The sequence below is a fragment of the Hyperolius riggenbachi genome, chromosome 2 (assembly GCF_040937935.1).
Source record: "Hyperolius riggenbachi isolate aHypRig1 chromosome 2, aHypRig1.pri, whole genome shotgun sequence".
NCBI lineage: Eukaryota > Metazoa > Chordata > Amphibia > Anura > Hyperoliidae > Hyperolius > Hyperolius riggenbachi.
The window spans coordinates 140656185-140676633 of record NC_090647.1 but is presented as its reverse complement, the minus strand read 5'-3'; the positions used below and the strand labels follow the sequence as shown (position 1 = coordinate 140676633).

General features: G+C 51.4%; 2 non-coding genes and 15 pseudogenes across 2 annotated transcripts; all 17 read right to left on the bottom strand.

Moving 5' to 3' along the window:
• Positions 1 to 16995: 16995 nt before the first annotated feature.
• Positions 16996 to 17114, bottom strand: LOC137549791 (5S ribosomal RNA; annotated as a pseudogene).
• Positions 17115 to 17197: 83 nt separating this feature from the next.
• Positions 17198 to 17316, bottom strand: LOC137558884 (5S ribosomal RNA; annotated as a pseudogene).
• A 61-nt stretch (positions 17317 to 17377) lies between these two features.
• On the bottom strand, positions 17378 to 17496 carry LOC137555460 (5S ribosomal RNA). The gene has a single exon (XR_011028144.1). It is a non-coding gene; the product is annotated as a 5S ribosomal RNA (ribosomal RNA).
• Positions 17497 to 17579: 83 nt separating this feature from the next.
• On the bottom strand, positions 17580 to 17698 carry LOC137548824 (5S ribosomal RNA; annotated as a pseudogene).
• Positions 17699 to 17781: 83 nt separating this feature from the next.
• LOC137552799 (5S ribosomal RNA) lies at positions 17782 to 17900 on the bottom strand (annotated as a pseudogene).
• Positions 17901 to 17983: 83 nt separating this feature from the next.
• Positions 17984 to 18102, bottom strand: LOC137550717 (5S ribosomal RNA; annotated as a pseudogene).
• Positions 18103 to 18185: 83 nt separating this feature from the next.
• Positions 18186 to 18304, bottom strand: LOC137548515 (5S ribosomal RNA; annotated as a pseudogene).
• An 83-nt stretch (positions 18305 to 18387) lies between these two features.
• On the bottom strand, positions 18388 to 18506 carry LOC137558883 (5S ribosomal RNA; annotated as a pseudogene).
• Positions 18507 to 18568: 62 nt separating this feature from the next.
• LOC137555448 (5S ribosomal RNA) lies at positions 18569 to 18687 on the bottom strand. The gene has a single exon (XR_011028132.1). It is a non-coding gene; the product is annotated as a 5S ribosomal RNA (ribosomal RNA).
• Positions 18688 to 18770: 83 nt separating this feature from the next.
• Positions 18771 to 18889, bottom strand: LOC137553157 (5S ribosomal RNA; annotated as a pseudogene).
• An 83-nt stretch (positions 18890 to 18972) lies between these two features.
• On the bottom strand, positions 18973 to 19091 carry LOC137549715 (5S ribosomal RNA; annotated as a pseudogene).
• An 83-nt stretch (positions 19092 to 19174) lies between these two features.
• LOC137552105 (5S ribosomal RNA) lies at positions 19175 to 19293 on the bottom strand (annotated as a pseudogene).
• Positions 19294 to 19361: 68 nt separating this feature from the next.
• LOC137553630 (5S ribosomal RNA) lies at positions 19362 to 19480 on the bottom strand (annotated as a pseudogene).
• Positions 19481 to 19563: 83 nt separating this feature from the next.
• On the bottom strand, positions 19564 to 19682 carry LOC137550631 (5S ribosomal RNA; annotated as a pseudogene).
• An 82-nt stretch (positions 19683 to 19764) lies between these two features.
• On the bottom strand, positions 19765 to 19883 carry LOC137553895 (5S ribosomal RNA; annotated as a pseudogene).
• A 182-nt stretch (positions 19884 to 20065) lies between these two features.
• LOC137548103 (5S ribosomal RNA) lies at positions 20066 to 20184 on the bottom strand (annotated as a pseudogene).
• Positions 20185 to 20267: 83 nt separating this feature from the next.
• On the bottom strand, positions 20268 to 20386 carry LOC137554504 (5S ribosomal RNA; annotated as a pseudogene).
• Positions 20387 to 20449: the final 63 nt, after the last annotated feature.

Sequence of the window (20449 nt, the reverse complement as noted above, 5' to 3'; positions counted from 1 at the left end):
GCAGTTCCCCCACATAATAAACATGATCTGGCAGCAGCCCACCCCTTCCCCCAAAAAATTAAACATGATCTGGCGGCAGCCCCCCCCTCAAAAAATAAATAAATAAACATGATCTGGCAGCAGTTCCCCACATAATAAACATGATCGAGCAGCAGTTCCACCCCAAAATAAACATGATCTGGCAGCAGTTACCCCCCAAAATAAACATGATCTGGCAGCAGCCCCCCCCCCCCCCCCAAAAAAAAATATACATTATCTGGCAGCAGTTCCCCCACATATTGAACATGATCTGGCAGCAGTTCCCCCTCCAAAATGAAAAATAAACATGATCTGTCAGAAGTCGTCCCCCCCCAAAATAAACATGATCTAGTGGCAGCCCCCCCAAAAATAAACTAAATGTGATCTAGCAGTAGTCCCCACCCCCCCAAAAAATAGACATGCTCTGGCAGTAGTTACCGCAAAATAAACATGATCTGGCAGCAGTTCCACTCCAAAATAAACATGATCTGGTGGCAGCCCCCCCCCCCCCCCCAAAAAAAAAAATAATAAACATGATCTGGCAGCAGTTCCCCCACATAATAAACAATTTTTTAAATAAATAAACGTGATCTGGCAGTAGTTCCGTCTAAAATAAACATGATCTGGCAGCAGTTTCCCCCTCCCCCCCCAAAAAATAATAAACACGATCTGGCAGCAGTCCCCCCCCCCCCCCCCAAAAAAAAAATAAACCTGATCTGGCGGCAGCCCCCCCCCCCCCCCAAAAAAAGAAAAAACATCTGGCAGAAGCTCCCCCCAAATTAAACATGATCTGGCAGCAGTTCCCCCCCCAAAAAATATAAATAAACATGATCTGGCAGCAGTCCCCGTCCCCCCAAAATAAACGTGAACTGGCAGCAGTCACCTCCCCAAAATAAACATGATCTGGCAGCAGTTCCCCTCAAATAAACATGATCTAGCGGCAGCCCCCCCACAAAAAAATAAACATAATCTGGCAGCAGTCCCCTCCCCCAAAATAAACATGATCTGGCAACAGTTCCCCCCCCCAAAATAAACATGATCTGGCGGCAGCCCCCCCCCCCAAAAAAAATAAAATAAACATGATCTGGCAACAGTCCCCTCCCCCAAAATAAACATGATCTGGCAGCAGTTTTCCAACAAAATAGATATGATCTGGCAGTAGTTAAATATGGTTTGGCAGCAGTTCCCCCCCCCCCCCCCCACTCCCCCCCCCCAAAAAAAAATATGATCAGACGGCAGCTCCCCCCAAAAAAATAATTAAAAAATAAACATGATCTGGCAGCAGTCCCCTCCCCCAAAATAAACATGATCTGGCAGCAGTTTTCCAACAAAATAGATATGGTCTGGCAGTAGTCCCCCCCCCCCCCCCCCCCCCAAAAAAAATAAACATAATCTGGCAGCAGTTCCCCCCCCCCCCCCAATAAACATGATCTGGCGGCAGCCGCCCCCCCCCCCCCCAAAAAAAAAAAATAAATAAACATGATCTGGCAGCTGTCCCCGCCAAATAAAAAATAAACATGCTCTGGCAGCAGTCCCCCCCCCCCCCAAAAAAAAATAAACATGATCTGGCAGCAGTCCCCTCCCCCCCAAAAAACATGATCTGGCAGCAGTTCCCCACATAATAAACATGATCTGGCAGCAGCCTCCCCTGCCCAATTTTTTTTTAAACTAAATAAACGTGATCTGGCAGTAGTCTCCCCCCCCCCCCCCCAAATAGACATGCTCTGGCAGTAGTTCCCCCCAAAATAAACATGATCTGGCAGCAGTTTCCCCCTCCCCCCCCCAAAAAAAAAAATATGATCTGGGAGCAGTTCCCCCCCCCCCAAAAAAAATAAATAAATAAATAAATAAATATGATCTGGCAGCAGCCGCCCCCCCACCCAAAAAAAATAAAAAAAATAAACATGATCTGGCAGCAGGTTCCTACATAATAAACATAATCTGGCAGCAGTTCCACTCCAAAATAAACATGATCTGGTAAATAAACATGATCTGGCGGCAGCCCCCTCCCCCAATAAATAAGCATGACCTGGCAGTCCCCCCCCCCCCCAAAAATGATCTGGCAGCAGTCCCAAAAAAAAAATAACATAAACAAACATGATTTGGCAGCAGTTCCCCACATAATAAACATGATCTGGCAGCAGTTCCCCCACAAAATAGATATGATCTGGCAGCAGTTTCCCCACATAATAAACATGATCTGGCAGCAGTTTCTCCCTCCCCCCCCAAAAAAATAAACATTATCTAGCAGCAGTCCCCCCCCCCCCAAAAAAAAAACATCTGGCAGCAGTCCCCCCCCCAAAAAATAAATAAACATGATCTGGCAGCAGCCCCCCCCCCCCAAAAAAAGGAAACATGATCTGGTAGCAGTCCCCCCGCCCCCCGCCAAAAAAAAAAAATAACATAAACATAATCTGGCAGCAGTTCCCCTACAAAATAGATATGATCTGGCAGCAGTTCCCCCACATAATAAACATGATCTGGCAGCAGTTTCCCCACTAAATAGATATGATCTGGCAGCAGTTTCCCCACATAATAAACATGATTTGGCAGCAGTTCCCCACATAATAAACATGACCTGGCAGCAGTCCCCCCCCCCCCCCCCCAAAAAAAATATATAAAAATAAACATGATCTGGCAGCAGTTTCCCCACATAATAAACATGATCTGGCAGCAGTTTCCCCACATAATAAGCATGATCTGGCAGCAGTTTCCCCACAAAATAGATATGATCTGGCAGCAGTTTCCCCACATAATAAACATGATCTGGCAGCAGTTTCCCCACATAATAAGCATGAACTTGCAGTAGTCTTCCCAAAAAAAAAAACCTGACCTGGTGGCAGTTCCCCTGCACTGCCCTGATCTTTCACCTGTTCACCTTACCACTTACATCTGCCTGCTGCATGCTGATCCTTCATGCCTACCTACTTGCTGACACCGGCTCCCTGATGACATCGTAACAAGTCCAGTGACCAGCAAAGCCTTTCATCTGTCTTCCAAGCCAATCCCTTTTGTAGATATTTTAAATTCTCAATAAAATAGGTAAAATAAAATAAGATTGTAACTGGTGTTTTTTTTTTTTATTTGAAAACTCAGTGTGGCCATGGAGCCTGTTTGTACAGTGTACAGTGTGTGGGTAAATGTACAGCACCTATGTGTGCATTGTGTGGTTAAGTGTACAGTGCCTTTGTGTATAGCATGTGGGTAAGTGTACAGTGCCTATGTGTATAGCATGTGGGTAAGTGTACACTGCCTTTGTATACAGGGTGTGGGTAAGTGTACAGTGCCTATGTGTATAGCATGTGGGTAAGTGTACACTGCCTTTGTATACAGGGTGTGGGTAAGTGTACAGTGCCTATGTGTATAGCATGTGGGTAAGTGTACAGTACCTATGTGTATAGCATGTGGGTAAGTGTACACTGCCTTTGTATACAGGGTGTGGGTAAGTGTACACTGCCTATGTGTATAGCAATTGGGTAAGTGTACACTGCCTTTGTATACAGCATGTGGGTAAGTGTACTGTGCCTATGTGTATAGCATGTGGGTAAGTGTACACTGCCTTTGTATACAGGGTGTGGGTAAGTATACAGCGTATCTGCCTACAGTGCACGAGTAAGTGTACAGCTGATGTGTACAGCATGTGGTTGAGTGCACTGTATGTCAGAATACAGTAGTTGGGTGAGCGTACAACCGTGGCCGGGACCGCTCTGCGCATGATGTAAATAGTGACATCATGTGCAGAGCACTCCCGGCTGCGGTCGCACACTAGGACGCGCAGCTGGGCCAGCGCAGGTGCATTGATGCCCGACTCCGGCGACCCCAAAAACGCTGCATAAGGGGCTTCAGGTATGAAAGGAGGGAGGCAGAGGAAAACGGGGGAATGGTGGGCATCAGGACAGCTTCCCCTACATGCCTGCTCCCCCCCATTTCTCCTAGTGTGTTGGGCTCTGGTATCCTTTAAAGAGAACCCGAGGTGGGAATTACTAATACTATTGGGGCACAGAGGCTGGTTGCGCACACTAAGACCAGCCTCTGTTGCCCCATCGTATGCCTCCATGTCCCCCCTGCTCGCCGCTATAGACCCCGCAGTGCTGGCGACACGCAGCGTGTCGCCAGCACAATGTTTACCTTAGCGCTGTCTGTCAGCGCCGCTCCCCCGCCTCCTCCGCATCGGCGCACCCACCCGTGTCCCTTCCCTCCCGCTGATAGGAGGGAAGTGACGCGGGCGGGTAGCGGCAATGCGGAGGAGGCGGGGGAGCGGCGCTGACTGACAGCGCTTAGGTAAACATTGTGCTGGTGACGCGCTGCGTGTCGCCAGCACTGCGGGGTCTATAGCGGCGAGCAGAGGGGACATGGAGGCATACGATGGGGCAACAGAGGCTGGTCTTAGTGTGCGCAACCAGCCTCTGTGCCCCAATAGTATTAGTAATTCCCACCTCGGGTTCTCTTTAAGTGTAAGTGGCATATGGTTTTAGTGTGTGGAAGAACAGTGTATCTGTTTACAGCACATTATGGGTAAAACTTCAGTGCATGTGTACAGTGTGCTGATAAATCTATGTGTGTGTACAGCACCACTGGCGTACAGAAGGCGGTGTGCCGGGTTTCTGGAACACCCCCCTTGCACCGAGCAGGCCTCACGCTGCGGGGGGCCTCGCTTGCTGGCAGCGGGCGTACGGACACCAGGCAGAGCTGCGGGGAGAGATAAGAGTTTCCACTTACGGTGCCTGGATCCTGCACAGCTTCTATGTACTTCCTGTCCCGGCCGGCGTCTGTCGCTATGGTAACAGCGCCCCCAGTGATGACGTAACCACATGTCATCACAGGGGGAGCTCTTACCGATGCGACGCGCGCGCCGGGAGAGGCTGAAGATGGAAGCTGCGTGCAGGATGAAGGCAGGTAAGTGGAAACTCCTCTCTCCCCGCTCCCCCCCGCCTAACCAAACTAACTTATACAGGGGCATATACCTATCTAACTTATACTGGGGGACATATACCTATCTAACTTATACTGGGGGACGTATACCTATCTAACTTATACTGGGGGACATGTACCTATCTAACTTATACCGGGCGACATATACCTATCTAATCTATACTGGGCATATACCTATCTAACCTATACTGGGCATATACCTATCTAACCTATACTGGGCATATACCTATCTAACCTATACTGGGCATATACCCATCTAACCTATACTGGGCATATACCTATCTAACCTATCCTGGGGGACATATACCTATCTAAATCTATATTGGGCATATACCTATCTAACCTATACTGGGGGATGTATACCTGTCTATACTGGAGGCATATACTTATCTATGGGCAGCACGGTGGCGTAGTGGTTAGTTCTCTCGCCTTGCAGTGCTGGGTCCCCGGTTTGAATCCCAGCCAGGGCACTATCTGCAAAAGAGTTTGTATGTTCTCTCCATGTCTGCGTGGGTTTCCTCCGGGCACTCCGGTTTCCTCCCACATTCCAAAAACATACGGATAAGTTAATTGGCTCCCCCTAAAAATTGGCCCTAGACTACAGTACTTACACTACATAATATAGACATATGGCAAAGTTAGGGATTAGATTGTGAGCTCCTTTGAGGGACAGTTAGTGACAAGATATATATATACTGTGTATATATATATATATATATATACACACACACACACACTGTACAGCGCGACATAATATGTCGGCGCTATATAAATACTAAATAATAATAATCTAACCTATACTGGGGGCATATACCTATCTAATCTATACTGGGGCACAGAGCCGGATTAAGGCTAAATGGGGCCCTAAGCAAAGTAACTGATTTGGGCCCCCCATCATGTCGTAATAGAATCAGAAGATGTAGCTGCACAGAAACATGCCGCACACACCGGGGCAGCCGAGCTACTGGTTGCTATGGGCAACAGCCCGCTTTCCTCTGTGGGGGCACAATGCAGGTAATAGCAGCGGCAAAATGCATAGTGAGAGATGAATGGCTGGGACATTTTCACTCAGGGGCTGGGGCACCCCTGTGAAGAGGGCGCCAGATATCACAGCAGCAGCACTTTCCCCCTGCATCTCCAGCCTGGCAATAGCAGAAAGCTCTGGACACCGCCAAACCGGAAGCCGTTCCCCAGACAGAATTATATAACCACCCCCACCGCCGAACAACCGATTTCCTCCCAAACTAGACAGCCACCATGCAGCCTCCATCCCAGTGAATACGATAGTCCAGCAGAGAAGGCAGCCGCAGCGGGGGAGAATGACAGCACCAGATGATTCGCATTCACCTATTGCGATCCAAGCAATAGAGGTCCCGTCATCCGGAGCCCATCTGTCTCCTCTAGAGTGCTGTCGCTCTGTTACTACTACTATTACTACTTCCTACTTCCTGTCTTATCTGAGAATCAGGAAGTTCAGAGCGAGCGGCTGCACTGTAGAAGAGACAGATGGGTTTCAGATGACGGGATCTCTATTGCTTGGATTATGGATAGGTGAGTGAGCGTTTGCCATCTGCTGCTATCATTCTTGCTGCAGCTGTGGTTCTCTGTGGGAAGGGAGGGAGGAGTGGGCAGTGGCAGAGCACACAGTAGCAGGAGGGGGACCTAGGAGGAGAGCCTGGCTCTGAAGACAATCAGCAGCGCACAGCATCATTTGAAAAGCCTAGACAAATAACATTTATATCGCGCTTTTCTCCTGGCGGACTCAAAGCGCCAGACTTGCAGCCACTAGGACGCCCCCTATAGGCAGTAGCAGTGTTAGAGAGACTTGCCTAAGGTCTCCTACTGAATAGGTGCTGGCTTACTGCATACCCACAACTAATTAATTGCATCCTCACACCTACCAGCATGATGTTTGTAATTATATCCCCCTGGGTTTCATATATTTAATTACATTGTGCTGAATCGAGCTGCCGACTTTGGAGAAAAGTCGTCCTATGTAATACAATGTAACTATGGAAAGATGCATATCATTTTGAAGCTCTCTTTCTCCTCTTTCCAATGATAGATAAACTGCCACCCTATGCCTTTTAGTCTTCGCTATTTTCACGATCGAAATTGCTGTGTCCGCGATTTCGATAGCGAAAATAGTGAAAACTAAAAGGCATAGGGCGGCGGTTTATAAATCATTGGAAAGAGGAGAAAGCGAGCTTTAAAATGATATGCATCTTTCCATAGTTACTGCACTGCTCAGAGTCCCTTTAACCATTATACCATCCAGCCACCGCTGACAGGATGCCGAGGGCTGGTTTATGCGCTGATGGGGCCCCTTTGACTCTGAATGGGGCCCCAAGTGACTGCTTTTGTTGCCTGGTTGGCATATACCTATCTAACCTATACTGCGGACATATACCTATCTAAGCTATACTGGGGGCTTATACCTATCTAACCTATACTGGGGGCTTATACCTATCTAACCTATACTGGGGGCAACCATATGGCCTACCTATACAGGGAGTGCAGAATTATTAGGCAAATGAGTATTTTGACCACATCATCCTCTTTATGCATGTTGTCTTACTCCAAGCTGTATAGGCTCGAAAGCCTACTACCAATTAAGCATATTAGGTGATGTGCATCTCTGTAATGAGAAGGGGTGTTGAAATATTATATTTTGATAAAGTTTAATTGACAAGGATCCTGTTGATTAAACTTATGTCTGAGGTTATTAAATTAGTGAAAGTAATCTCCCATTTGGAAATATTGGAAAAGGTGAATAAGGTACTTATGGAGATATGTATTGCTTCTATTAAAGAACAGGAATCTTTGACCATTATTTAAAAGTTACTTGGTGGGAGGGGCGTGGCTTGCTAATGGCCGTGTGAAGACGCACCATCGCTGAGCTCCCACAGCCCGGACTCATAAACCACCGATACAGCGCCTATTAACCTGCCGAAATAGCCCATGGGAGGAGGTAAAAAGAAGGGAACTAAAGCCCAGCACAATACTCCATCCAACTCCCAAATCAAACGCTTCCTGAGGCCGCTCGAATCAGAATCAGATTTATTTCGCCAAGTGCAGCAGTTGCCACACTCGGAATTGTTTGTGGTACACATCGGCATAGAGCATAGTACAAAGCGGCAAAAACATAGTAGTGCAAAGCATGCAATGACAGACAAAGAACAATAAAACAACTTAGTGCAAGCAAAACATGTGCAGACAAAAGACTTTAGGGTATTGTAGTGCAAAAACTACGTGCGGAACCACGGAAAAGTACATATTTATTTAGGCCTGGGTCACAGATGTTCTATTTAGTTTTTCTGTGTGTGTGACTAGAGTTCAGAAGGCACACTGCTTGGGGGAAAAAGGAGTTCCTGTGCCTGGAGGTTTTGGTGGAAATAGCTCTGAAACGATGGTCCGAGCGCATGCGGTTGAAGAAGCGGCTACCGGGATGGTGCAGGTCATTCGTGATCCTGTATGCCCTAGTTTTCAATCTGGATGCGTGGAGGAGGTCCAGAGGTGGCAGGGGTGACCCAATGATTCTTTCCGCTGCCTTAATTACTCTTTGAAGTCTGTACCTGTCACTTGTGGTGGCACCCCCATACCACACGATGATAGATGAGCACAGGATTGACTCGATGGTGGCAGTGTAGAAGCTTGATAACAGTTCCTGCGGCATGCCAAACTTCCTGAGTTGTCTTAGGAAGAACAGCCGTTGCTGCGCCTTCTTTTGGCATTTAGTGGTGTTTTCACTCCATCTCAAGTCGTTGGTGATGGTAGTGCCCAGAAACCGAACACTTGATACTCTGGTGACTTCAGTGCCTTCGATGAATACCGCGCTGAGTGGGGGGGGGGGGCCTTTCCTGAAATCGATAACCAACTCGACTGTCTTTGCAGCGTTTAGGACAAGCATGTTGTCCTTGCACCAATTGCAGATTCGCTCAATCTCACTGCGGTAGGTGCGTTCGTCCTCCTCACTGATGAGACCAAGGATGGTGGTGTCGTCCGCAAATTTAATTACCTTAACGCAGTCAGCGGTTGAGGAGCATCTGTTTGTGTACAGGGAAAACAGGATCGGAGACAGTACACAGCCTTGGGGGGCGCCAGTATTTGTGGTCCTCGTTTGGGAGAGGCAGCTACCAAGTCTGACCTGTTGCGTCCTGTTTGTGAGGAAGTCCTTGATCCATGTGCAGAGATTACCATCAAGCCCAAGTTGCGCTAAGTTGTTATACAGGATGTTCGGGCAGATCGTATTGAAAGCAGAGCTAAAGTCCAGGAAGAGGATCCTGGCGTAGGTGTTGGGTCTGTCCAGATGTTCCATAGTGTATGCCAGACTGATGTTGATGGCATCCTCTACGGACCTGTTTGCCCTGTATGCAAATTGAAGTGGGTCTAAGAGGGCGTTGGTGGAGTTTTTCAGATGGGTGAGGACTAGTTTTTCAAGGATCTTCATGACCGTTGAGGTAAGGGCCACGGGTCTGTAGTTGTTGAGATCCGTGACACCTGGTTTTTTGGGGAGTGGGATGATGGTGGACCTTTTAAGACAGGAGGGTACTTTGCCAGCCGACAGGGAATTCTGAAAAATGGAGGTCAGCACCGGGGCTAGCTGGCTAGCGCAGGATCTTAGGCACATGGATGACACGCCGTCTGGGCCAGAGGCTTTCCTAGGATTAAGTTTCCGGAGGTGCCTGAGTACGTCTGTCGCCTGGACCACAGCTGGTTCTGGGAGGGCACCACCAGTACTAGGAGAGGTGGGTATGGGGGGTGCCCAGTGGTTGGCCCTCAGATCTCCTACCAGGGTTGGTTGATGTTCAAACCTGCAGTAGAATTCAATGAGTTTTTCTGCTAGCTCGAGGCTCGGGGGTGCATGTTGGGGAGAAGTTTTGAAATTTGTGGCTGCCCTAAGACCTTGCCAGACCTCCCGTGTGTTGTTTGAGCGTAGGCGGAGCCCCAGCTTGTTGGAGTAGTCCCTCTTTGCTGCGCTCAGTTCACGCTTGAGGGTGTATCTGGCTGCCTTGAATTCCTCTGGTGTCCCGGACTTGTGCGCTTCTTCCTTGATTTTTCGGAGCCGGCGTAACTTGCCGTTAAACCAGGGCTTGTTGTTGGGATAGGCCCTGAAGGTTTTTGTGGGGATGCACAGCTCCTCGCAGAAGCTGATGTAGGAGATGACGTTCTCTGTCCATTCCTCCAGGCAGGCTGTCTCGAGGGTGGCCCAGTCTGTGCAGTCAAAGCAGGCCTGCAGTTGTAGCTTAGCTTCTTCTGTCCACTTTCTCACAGTCCTGAGGACTGGCTTGGATGATTCAAGGTGCCTTCTGTAGGTTGGAATTAGATGGATTAGGCAGTGGTCAGAGTTGCCCAGGGGAGCCTGGCGAATAGGTTTATACGCCTTCTTGAGGACCGTGTAGCAATGGTCCAGGGTGTTCTGATTCCTGGTGGGGCAAGTAATGTGTTGTTTGTACTGAGGCATCTCCGTGTGGAGGTTCGCGCTGTTGAAGTCCCCGCAGACGATGAAGAGGGAGTCCGGGAGGGATGTCTCCCACCTCGAGATGGTGTCGCTGATTGTACGCTGAGCGATCTTGGTGTTGGCACTGGGGGGGATATACAGTGGAGGAAATAATTATTTGACCCCTCACTGATTTTGTAAGTTTGTCCAATGACAAAGAAATGAAAAGTTTCAGAACAGTATCATTTCAATGGTAGGTTTATTTTAACAGTGGCAGATAGCACATCAAAAGGAAAATCGAAAAAATAACCTTAAATAAAAGATAGCAACTGATTTGCATTTAATTGAGTGAAATAAGTTTTTGAACCCTCTAACAATAAAAGACTTAATACTTAGTGGAAAAACTCTTGTTTGCAAGCACAGAGGTCAAACGTTTCTTGTAATTGATGACCAAGTTTGCACACATTTTAGGAGGAATGTTGGTCCACTCCTCTTTGCAGATCATCTCTAAATCCCTAAGGTTTCGAGGCTGTCTCTGTGCAACTCTGAGCTTGAGCTCCCTCCATAGGTTTTCTATTGGATTAAGGTCCGGAGACTGACTAGGCCACTCCATGACCTTAATGTGCTTCTTCTTGAGCCACTCCTTTGTTGCCTTTGCTTTATGTTTTGGGTCATTGTCGTGCTGGAACACCCATCCACGACCCATTTTCAGTTTCCTGGCAGAGGGAAGGAGGTTGTCGTTCAGGATTTCACGATGCATGGCTCCGTCCATTTTCCCGTTAATGCGATTAAGTTGTCCTGTGCCCTTAGCACAAAAACACCCCCAAAGCAAAATGTTTCCACCCCCATGCTTGACGGTGGGGACGGTGTTTTGGGGGTCATAGGCAGCATTTTTCTTCCTCCAAACACAGCGAGTTGAGTTAATGCCAAAGAGCTCTATTTTGGTCTCATCAGACCACAGCACCTTCTCCCAGTCACTCACAGAATCATTCAGGTGTTCATTGGCAAACTTCAGACGGGCCTGCACATGTGCCTTCTTGAGCAGGGGGACCTTGCGAACCCTGCAGGATTTTAATCCATTGCGGTGTAATGTGTTTCCAATGGTTTTCTTGGTGACTGTGGTCCCTGCTAATTTGAGGTCATTCACTAACTCCTCCCGTGTAGTTCTAGGATGCTTTTTCACCTTTCTCAGAACCATTGACACCCCACGAGGTGAGATCTTGCGTGGAGCCCCAGAGCGAGGTCGATTGATGGTCATTTTGTGCTTCTTCCATTTTCGAACAATCGCACCTTCTCTCCCAGCTTCTTGCTAATGGTTTTGTAGCCCATTCCAGCCTTGTGCAGGTCTACAATTTTGTCTCTGACATCCTTGGACAGCTCTTTGGTCTTTCCCATGTTGGTGAGTTTGGAGTCTGCTTGATTGATTGATTCTGTGGACAGGTGTCTTTTATACAGGTGACTAGTTAAGACAGGTGTCCTTAATGAGGGTGACTAATTGAGTAGAAGTGTCTAACCACTCTGTGGGAGCCAGAACTCTTAATGATTGGTAGGGGTTCAAAAACTTATTTTACTCAATGAAATGCAAATCAGTTGCTATCTTTTATTTAAGGTTATTTTTTCGATTTTCCTTTTGATGTGCTATCTGCCACTGTTAAAATAAACCTACCATTGAAATGATACGGTTCTGAGACTTTTCATTTCTTTGTCATTGGACAAACTTACAAAATCAGTGAGGGGTCAAATAATTATTTCCTCCACTGTATACTCCTACAAGAACGTAGGAGGAGAATTCTCTTGGTGAATATTGAGGTTTGCAATTTATGAGTAGGAACTCAATGTCAGGGGAGCAGTGACTGTCCATGATGGATGTGTTTGTGCACCAGGTGGCCTTGATATAGAAGCAGATGCCACCCCCCTCTGTTTTCCGGAGAGTGCGCTGTCACGGTCTGCGCGGAAGAGGTTGAAGCCGGGTAGTTGGAGGGAGTTGTCCGGGATGGTGTCGTTTAGCCACGTTTCAGTGAAGCAAAGGACTGGGGTGTTTGTGCCCATTGAACGATTGCGTCCTAGCAGTATGAGCAGTTCATCAAGCCTGTTTGGGAGGGAGCAGACGTTAGCCAGGAGAATGGCTGGGATGGGTGAACGCAGGCCCTTTCTTTTAAGCTTCACTTGGACTCCTGCTCTCTTTCCCCTGGGGCGGTATCTTCTGCTGGCCCACCTGGCCCTCCTGGTAAGTAGCCCGATGTGTGCCCAGACTGTGTCCCGCAGGGATGCATGGGACTCTGCGCTGCTCGCCTCCCATAGCAGGAGTTCCTCTCTGGTGTGCGTGGTGATGCCCGTCGTGCTTGGGGAGTGCGGCGGCTTCAGAGCCATGGAGCTGCTATGGAATATGCAGGGGGCAGGTGCAGGTAACAGGCAGTAACAGTCAAGCAGTCACTGTGGCAGGTAGTTTGTAAAGTGCAGGTAACCGGCAGTAACAGTCAAGCGGTCTCTGTGGCAGGCAGTATGTGAGCAGGACCAGCAAGGTGCACAGAGCAGATGGATAAAGCAGGACTAGCAAGGTGTGCAGAGCAGATGAGGCAAGAGAGCACCAGTAGCAGGCAGGGTAGCAGGCAGTTAGCAGGCGATACACATTGTGGCAGGCAGCTGGATACACAGGTCCAGCATGGAGATCCAGTGTACAGGAAGGGCAAACAAGGATGCTAGGGCACAGAGTTCAGATGTGCAGACAGGGCGAGCATGGGTGCAAGCAAGGGTGCGAGGGTGGCAGATAAACTTGCTTACCAGAGTAGCTTGAGCCCTTCCCGGTGTGCAGCAGAGACGGAGAGGTGGCAGCGGAGACTCTCTGGCGAAGATGGAGTCCAGGAGTACATGGGTGGCCAAGCAGGGCCTCGGGACTGCAGGGACAGCGCAGCGGTGACGCTCCAACCGGGTGGATGCCAGAGGCCACGTGGGTGGCCGAGCAGCCGGACCTCCGGGCTGCGGGGACAGCGGCAGCAGTGTTCCTCCTCCTGCTGCAGGGACAGGGGTGGCGCTGATCCTCCGGATGGATGCCAGAGGCCACGTGGGAGCCGAGCAGCCGGACCTCCGGGCTGCGGGGACAGCGGCAGCAGTGTTCCTCCTCCTGCTGCAGGGACAGGGGTGGCGCTGATCCTCCGGATGGATGGATGCCAGAGGCCACGTGGGAGCCGAGCAGCCGGACCTCCGGGCTGCGGGGACAGCGGCAGCGGTGTTCCTCCTCCTGCTGCAGGGACAGGGGTGGCGCTGATCCTCCGGATGGATGCCGGAGGCCACGTGAGAGCTGAGCAGCCGGACCTCCGGGCTGCGTGGACAGCGGCAGCGGTGTTCCTCCTCCTGCTGCAGGGACAGGGGTGGCGCTGATCCTCCTGATGGATGCTGGAGGTCACGTGGGAGCCGCGCAGCCGGACCTCGGGGCTGCGAGGACACAGCGGGGATGGATGCCATGTGGGTGGCCAGGCAGCAGGACCTCAGGCTTGCAGAGGCGATAAGGCTATGGCAGAGGCCCCTCCGAAGGTGCTGGAGGGCCTGATTGCTGGGTGGAAGAGCAGGTAGGTAGCTTAGAAACCCCTATGCTAAAACTGAGTAGACTAGACAAAACAAAAAAAAACACTAAAAAAACACTAATTGCTGGGAGCCGATGCGACCGTGGCTGCTCACGTGGGCGCCATCTCGAGAGAAGACTACAAGACAGGGAGCCTAACAGCATGGCGGAGACTCCGTGTGACAAAACAGGCCGCGGCTCCCATTCTCCTAGAACGAGCAGCTCAGTCGCGGACCCACTTACAACCACTGGGACAAAAGAGACTCGCTCACCCGACCAGCCTCACAGTCCCCCGGACAAGAAGCAACGAACGCAACTACCAGAAGAGGGGCCAGTAGTATCGCAGGCCCAGGGGTGCAGCTAAGGTTTTTGTGGCCCCAAGCGGACTGTAGGAAGTGGCCCTATCCTGCGGCGCGCGAAGCATGGGTGTGGCTATCCCGCATAAGTGGGCGTGGCCATGACATGTGGGTGGAGCTGGAGGGCGGATTGGGGCGGGGCTGTTTGCGGCGAAAATGGATGTGGGGGTGATTGAGGCGCACGCAGATGGATTTGGCCATGACATTGTATGGGCGGAGCTAAACCGTAGCACAGCAAATATAGCCAACTATGACCATTAAATAATAAATGCAGCAACAGTTACCCCAGACACCAGAAAATAAAAACGCAATTTGTGCAACATTTTAGCAGAAAACAAACGCAATTTGTGCAACATTTCAACAGAAATCAAACAGAATTTGGGCCACATTTCAGCAGAAATCAAACGCAATTTGGGCCACATTTCAGCAGAAATCAAACGCAATTAGGGCCACATTTCAGCAGAAATCAAACGCAATTTGGGCACATTTCAGCAGAAATCAAACGCAATTTGGGCACATTTTCAGCAGAAATCAAACGCAATTAGGGCACATTTTCAGCAGAAATCAAACGCAATTTGGGCACATTTTCAGCAGAAATCAAACGCAATTTGGGCACATTTTCAGCAGAAATCAAACGCAATTTGGGCACATTTTCAGCAGATATCAAACGCAATTAGGGCCACATTTTCAGTAGAAATCAAACACAATTAGGGAACAGTTCAGCAGAAATCAAACACAATTAGGGCACATTTTCAGCAGAAATCAAACACAATTACGGCACAGTTTAGCAGAAATCGAACGCAATTAGGGCACAGTTCAGCAGAAATCAAACACAATTAGGGAACAGTTCAGCAGAGAGCAGATATCAAACACAATTAGGGCACATTCTCAGCAGAAATCAAACACAATTAGGGAACAGTTCAGCAGAAATCAAACACAATTAGGGCACATTTTCAGAGCTGCAAAAAGAAAAGGATTTACTCACCTGGCAGTGGCACTGGCAGAAGTCTTCTCTCCCCGTCTCCTCTCCTGGCCGGCTCCTCAGGCGCGCAGTTCCCACGGAGCTCCCTCCCTCCTCCAATCTCCCGCGCTGATTGAATCAGGGCTACGGGAAGATGGCCACCCGAAGCCCTGTACTGGAGGCGTATAAATAGTCTCCAGAGCAGGGCTTCGGCGGTGGCCAACTTCCCGTAGCCCTGCCCTCCTCTGCTCTGCCAGCCCCGCGGGGCTGCTGGGAAACAGTGACGTCACGCCGACGTCACTGAGCCGCCGAGGCCCCTACGATCTTGAGGCCCCAAGCGACCGCTTGGTTCGCTTTATGCCTTGCGGCGCCCCTGCACAGGCCAGGCAACATGGCGGCGCTCCTACCTCGCCGAGCAGCAACACTTCCTCTGCATCTCCAAGAGCTGCATCTGTGAGGTCCCCTCGGCAGAGTCCAACCCAGCTCACACTGACGGACCGGTCTTCTCCACGGAATTCCGACACCGCGAACGTACCGCAAGGTAGGCCTATATCTCCTAACCAGCCAGTTCACAACTCCCGCCACGATATCACTGCACCCGAAGAGTCTTACACAAATGCCCGGCCCTCGCCTAAGCGGCCTGTAGGCTCAGCTTTTCCATCACTCTCAGAGGGTGCAGACTCCTACGTAGAGGTTGAGTTACACAATTACATCAGATCTCTCCCTACTAAACAAGATCTAGAGAACTGTTTCACTAGAATAATGGAGACTTATAAACAAGATATGGCCGAGTTCAGGCAAGACTTTGCACATGTTACTAACACACTGGTGGAAGTGGAGAAAGGCCAAGAAGAGCTTGCTGGATCCCTGAAATCACAAACCACTACTGTTAATGCTCACTCCGAGCACATTACGGCCCTGTACATGAAGATTGACGATTTGGAAAATCGTCATAGAAGAAATAACATATGCATCCGAGGCGTCCCTGAAACAACCAAGGCCCCAGATATTATGGCCACTACCGAAGCAATATTTAATATCTTCTTAGAGGCGCCGGCAGATAACAAGATTGAAATCGACCGGGCCCACAGAGCAGCAGGCCCCCCAAGATCTGACCCGGCCAAACCGCGAGATATCATCTGTAGAGTGCATTTCTATAAGGAAAAAGACGCTATAATGGCTGCTGCACGTAAAAAAGGGAACATTGTTTTTGACGGTGTTGAGATTCATCTACTGCCCAATCTCTCCACTCTCACTCTCCAGCTGCGCAGGGCATCTAAGCCATTACTGGAAGCTTTAAGGGATCGAGACATTATATACCGCTGGGGCTATCCCTTTGCAATTTTCATCAGTAAAGATGGCAAATCGGTGTCTTTTAACTCACCTAAAGACTTATTGAAAGTCAGAGAAACCTTTGATCTGCCTGACATCACCCTGGATGAATGGCCAATTCAGACCGACACTCTTGCTTTACCACAAAGAGAGAAATGGAAGAGGGTACCAAACCGCTACAGACCCAACAGGAACAACCAGGGCCGCCATCAGAAATTTTGGGGCCCCTCACACATCATCTAACCAGGCCTGAAGCCGCTTAGCTTCCACGATCTGACGAGAGCGGGCGCTTTCGGCTTAGTGTGGCCGCAGGCAAACTCCAAGGCGCCGTTCCGGCGCCTTGAAGGTGAGGCTTCCCACGCGTGCTCATAGCCATTGGGCCTCAAACCCAAAAAAACACCTGCAGCACCTGGGGTTCACAGCCGGTCTCCCATGCAGCTACTAACCAGGCCTGAAGCCGCTTAGCTTCCACGATCTGACGAGAGCAGGCGCTTTCGGCTTAGTGTGGCCGCAGGCAAACTCCAAGGCGCCGTTCCGGCGCCTTGAAGGTGAGGCTTCCCACGCGTGCTCATAGCCATTGGGCCTCAAACCCAAAAAAAAGCCTGCAGCACCTGGGGTTCACAGCCGGTCTCCCATGCAGCTACTAACCAGGCCTGAAGCCGCATAGCTTCCGCGATCTGACGAGAGCGGGCGCTTTCGGCTTAGTGTGGCCGCAGGCAAACTCAAAGGCGAGGCTTCCAACGCGTGCTCATAGCCATTGGGCCTCAAACCCAAAAAAACGCCTGCAGCACCTGGGGTTCACAGCCGGTCTCCCATGACACTACTAACCAGGCCTGAAGCCGCTTAGCTTCCGCGATCTGACGAGAGCGGGCGCTTTCGGCTTAGTGTGGCTGCAGGCAAACTCCAAAGCGCCGTTCCGGCGCCTTGAAGGTGAGGCTTCCCACGCGTGCTCATAGCCATTGGGCCTCAAACCCCCAAAAACGCCTGCAGCACCTGGGGTTCACAGCCGGTCTCCCTTGCAGCTACTAACCAGGCCTGAAGCCGCTTAGCTTCCACGATCTGACGAGAGCGGGCGCTTTCGGCTTAGTGTGGCCGCAGGCAAACTCCAAGGCGCCGTTCCGGCGCCTTGAAGGTGAGGCTTCCCACGCGTGCTCATAGCCATTGGGCCTCAAACCCAAAAAAACGCCTGCAGCACCTGGGGTTCACAGCCGGTCTCCCATGCAGCTACTAACCAGGCATGAAGCCGCTTAGCTTCCGCGATCTGACGAGAGCGGCCGCTTTCGGCTTAGTGAGGCCGCAGGCAAACTCCAAGGCGCCGTTCCGGCGCCTTGAAGGTGAGGGTTCCCACGCGTGCTCATAGCCATTGGACCTCAAACCCAATAAAACGCCTGCAGCACCTGGGGTTCACAGCCGTTCTCCCATGCAGCTACTAACCAGGCCTGAAGCCGCTTAGCTTCCGCGATCTGACGAGAGCGGGCGCTTTCGGCTTAGTGCGGCCGCAGGCAAACTCCAAGGCGCCGTTGCGGCGCCTTGAAGGTGAGGCTTCCCACGCGTGCTCATAGCCATTGGGCCTCAAACCCAAAAAAACGCCTGCAGCACCTGGGGTTCACAGCCGGTCTCCCATGCAGCTACTAACCAGGCCTGAAGCCGCTTAGCTTCCACGATCTGACGAGAGCAGGCGCTTTCGGCTTAGTGTGGCCGCAGGCAAACTCCAAGGCGCCGTTCCGGCGCCTTGAAGGTGAGGCTTCCCACGCGTGCTCATAGCCATTGGGCCTCAAACCCAAAAAAAAGCCTGCAGCACCTGGGGTTCACAGCCGGTCTCCCATGCAGCTACTAACCAGGCCTGAAGCCGCATAGCTTCCGCGATCTGACGAGAGCGGGCGCTTTCGGCTTAGTGTGGCCGCAGGCAAACTCAAAGGCGAGGCTTCCCACGCGTGCTCATAGCCATTGGGCCTCAAACCCAAAAAAAACGCCTGCAGCACCTGGGGTTCACAGCCGGTCTCCCATGACACTACTAACCAGGCCTGAAGCCGCTTAGCTTCCGCGATCTGACGAGAGCGGGCGCTTTCGGCTTAGTGTGGCTGCAGGCAAACTCCAAAGCGCCGTTCCGGCGCCTTGAAGGTGAGGCTTCCCACGCGTGCTCATAGCCATTGGACCTCAAACCCAATAAAACACCTGCAGCACCTGGGGTTCACAGCCGTTCTCCCATGCAGCTACTAACCAGGCCTGAAGCCGCTTAGCTTCCACGATCTGACGAGAGCGGGCGCTTTCGGCTTAGTGCGGCCGCAGGCAAACTCCAAGGCGCCGTTGCGGCGCCTTGAAGGTGAGGCTTCCCACGCGTGCTCAGAGCCATTGGGCCTCAAACCCAAAAAAACGCCTGCAGCACCTGGGGTTCACAGCCGGTCTCCCATGCAGCTACTAACCAGGCCTGAAGCCGCTTAGCTTCCGCCATCTGACGAGAGCAGGCGCTTTCGGCTTAGTGTGGCCGCAGGCAAACTCCAAGGCGCCGTTCCGGCGCCTTGAAGGTGAGGCTTCCCACGCGTGCTCATAGCCATTGGGCCTCAAACTCAAAAAAACGCCTGCAGCACCTGTGGTTCACAGCCGGTCTCCTGTGCAGCTACTAACCAGGCCTGAAGCCGCTTAGCTTCCGCGATCTGACGAGAGCGGGCGCTTTCAGCTTAGTGTGGCCGCAGGCAAACCGGCGCCTTGAAGGTGAGGCTTCCCACGCGTGCTCATAGCCATTGGGCCTCAAACCCAAAAAAACACCTGCAGCACCTGGGGTTCACAGCCGGTCTCCCATGCAGCTACTAACCAGGCCTGATGCCGATTAGCTTCCGCGATCTGACGAGAGCAGGCGCTTTCGGGTTAGTGTGGCCGCAGGCGGACTCCAAGGCGCCGTTCCGGCGCCTTGAAGGTGAGGCTTCCCACGCGTGCTCATAGCCATTGGGCCTCAAACCCAAAAAAACACCTGCAGCACCTGGGGTTCACAGCCGGTCTCCCATGCAGCTACTAACGAGGCCTGAAGCCGCTTAGCTTCCGCGATCTGACGAGAGCGGGCGCTTTCGGCTTAGTGTGGCCGCAGGCAAACTCCAAGGCGCCGTTCCGGCGCCTTGAAGGTGAGGCTTCCCACACGTGCTCATAGCCATTGGGCCTCAAACCCAAAAAGAGCCTGCAGCACCTGGGGTTCACAGCCGGTCTCCCATGCAGCTACCAACCAGGCCTGAAGCCGCTTAGCTTCCACGATCTGACGAGAGCTGGCACTTTCGGTTTAGTGTGGCCGCAGGAAAATTCCAAGGCGCCGTTCCGGCGCCTTGAAGGTGAGGGTTCCCACGCGTGCTCATAGCCATTAGGCCTCAAAGCTTTCGGCTTAGTGTGGCCGCAGGCAAACTCCAAGGCGCCGTTCCGGCGCCTTGAAGGTGAGGCTTCCCACGCGTGCTCATAGCCATTGGGCCTCAAACCCAAAAAAACGCCTGCAGCACCTGGGGTTCACAGCCGGTCTCCCATGCAGCTACTAACCAGGCCTGAAGCCGCTTAGCTTCCGCGATCTGACGAGAGCAGGCGCTTTCGGCTTAGTGTGGCCGCAGGTAAACCCCAAGCCTCCGTTCCGGCGCCTTGAAGGTGAGGCTTCCCACGCGTGCTCATAGCCATTGGGCCTCAAACCCAAAAAAACACCTGCAGCACCTGGGGTTCAAAGCCGGTCTCCCATGCAGCTACTAACCAGACCTGAAGCCGCTTAGCTTCCGCGATCTGACAAGAGTGCGCGTTTTCGGCTTAGTGTGGCCGCAGGCAAACTCCAAGGCGCCGTTCCGGCGCCTTGAAGGTGAGGCTTCCCACGCGTGCTCATAGCCATT